We start from the raw sequence: 2,312 nt of genomic DNA, 5'->3' as shown, positions 1-2,312 counted from the left end.
GGAGTGGGAGAGGGAGAACAAGCTTCCCGCCGAGCAGGGAGCCCGATGCAGGACTCGATCCCAGGACCCTGGGATCATGACCAGGGTCAAGCCAGATGCTTAGGACTGAGCCACCCTGGCGCCCCAGGAATTCTCAGTTTTAATAAACCACTCCAAATTCTTTGAAAAACACCATCAAGAGAAATGTGATCACATAATTATCTTCATGATGATAACTTCATTCTTTCTTTTAGGATAAACCACTGCATACTATTTTCTTTTCCCTATTTTGCCTTATATTTTTGCACAGGCTTTCAGGTAATCCAATATTCATAAGTTTCAGAACCCATGCATTTGGAAAATAAAGCTTTGCATAAAGTGTCTGTATTGTTTGTGTATAATGATGCTAAATAACATAATTTGCTATGTGCATTGCAAAAACATCTTTTATCTGAAATCTTCATAATAATCTTGGGCTGGAAAAGGAGAAAAAGGAAAGAAAAAGGGGCTAAAACTTACTGAAAACCAGGTGCTATGCACAGGTGTTCCATGGTTTTATGTGTTTTAGATTTTTTATCCATCAAGAGCTCTATTTGAATGTTTTAATATATGGACCCTGCCTGGTACATACCAGTTATTAAATAAATGTGAGATTCCTTGCTCTTTCTTGGATTGAAAGATTTATTTATTCTTTCTTTCTTACATATTGGGGGAAAAATCCCAATATATCTTTACACCATTTAAAATTATTCACATTTGTGGAGTGCCTGGGTGGCTCAGTCGGTTAAGCCTCCCACTTTTGATTTTGGTTCAGGTCATGATCTCAGGGTGGTGAGATCCAGCTCCACATTGGGCTCCCGCTGGACAGAAGTCAGCTTCTCTCCTTCTCCCTCTCCCTTTCCCTCTGTCTCTCCCACACTTGCTCAGGTTGGCTCTCTCTCTCAAAATAAATAAATAAATAAAACTAACTAACTAAATAAAATTATTTACATTGGAGTTCAGAGGCCCAGAGTCCCAATGTTTCCCACCGCAGTCCCTCAGTTGCCCACCTGCTCTTTCCTTTCAACATGGCAGAGGCCGCTATGTCCTTCACCAAGGACTTCCTGGTGGGTGGAGTGGTGGCGGTAGTGCCCAGAGAGTGGGTCAAGCTGCTGCTGCTGCAGGTGCAGCATGCCATCAAGCAAATCACAAGGGCATTATGGACTGGTTTGTATATCCAAGGGGCAAGGGGGCCTGTCCTTCTGGGGTGGCAAGGTGGCCAGTGTCGTCAGATCCTTCCCCACCCAAGCTCACAACTTTGCCTTCAAAAGATAAATACAAGTAGATCTTCCTGGGAGGTGTGGACAAGAGAACCCAGTTTTGGCACTGGGTTTTGCAGGGAATCTGACATCAGGTGATGCCTGTGGAGCCACATCCTTCTGTTTTGTGAATCCTCTTGATTTTGCAGCTGATACGGACAAAGCTGGAGCTGAAAGGGAATTCAGAGGCCCTGGTGACTGGTTAAGATCTACAAACCTGATGGCATTAAGGGGCCTGTACCAAGGCTTTAATGTGTGCAGGGTACTATCATCTACTGAGCTGCCCCCTTCGGTATCTATGACACTACAAAGAGAATGCTTTCAATCCCAAGAATGCTCACATCTTCATCAGCTGGATGACTGCACAACCCATCACAGTGGTTGCTGGGTTGACTTCCTATTCATTTGACGCTGTTTGTTGCCCTATGATGATGCAGTCTGTCAGCAAAGGAACTGACATCATGTACACAGACACGCTTGACCGCTGAAGGAAGACTGCTTGTGATGAAGAAGCAAAAGTTTTTCAAGGTGCATGGTCCAGTGTTCTCAGAGGCATGGGTGGTGCTTTTATGCTTGTCTTGCATGATGAAATCAAGAAGTTCACATTAAGTTATTTCCTAGTTATTTATCCCCCTGTGAACAGGCACATTGTATTTTGTAACATACCTTGAGCATTCTTGACAGACTGTTGGCTGTTTTCATCAATGGCAACTATTCACTGGCTGAAAATGGGAAGCAGTAATATTCATCTGACCAGTTTTCTCTTAAAGCCGTTTCCATGATGATGGAAAACAATTATATTTTTTTATTTCAGTCACTCCTGATAAATAAATTTCAAGAAAAAAATCTGAAATATAAGGAAATAAGTAAATAAATGAAATTATTTACATTGGAAATATTTTTCAACCTCCCTCATTATTACTTTCTATAATTCTTTAGATTTGTTTTAAATTATTTTTCACTCTTACTTCTCCCATTGTTTAATTAATGCATTCATTCTGGAATATAGAGAAGCACAAGAATATATACATTAAT

General features: G+C 41.3%; 1 pseudogene; it reads left to right on the top strand.

The window, feature by feature from the left end:
• The first annotated feature begins 1,046 nt into the window (after positions 1 to 1,046).
• LOC113925608 lies at positions 1,047 to 1,948 on the top strand (annotated as a pseudogene).
• The last annotated feature ends 364 nt before the right edge of the window (positions 1,949 to 2,312 follow it).

The sequence above is a fragment of the Zalophus californianus genome, chromosome 2, assembly GCF_009762305.2.
Source record: "Zalophus californianus isolate mZalCal1 chromosome 2, mZalCal1.pri.v2, whole genome shotgun sequence".
In the NCBI taxonomy this organism is placed as follows: Eukaryota; Metazoa; Chordata; class Mammalia; order Carnivora; family Otariidae; genus Zalophus; species Zalophus californianus.
Note: the sequence above shows the minus strand (reverse complement) of the source record. Positions and strands in the feature narration are given on the sequence as shown.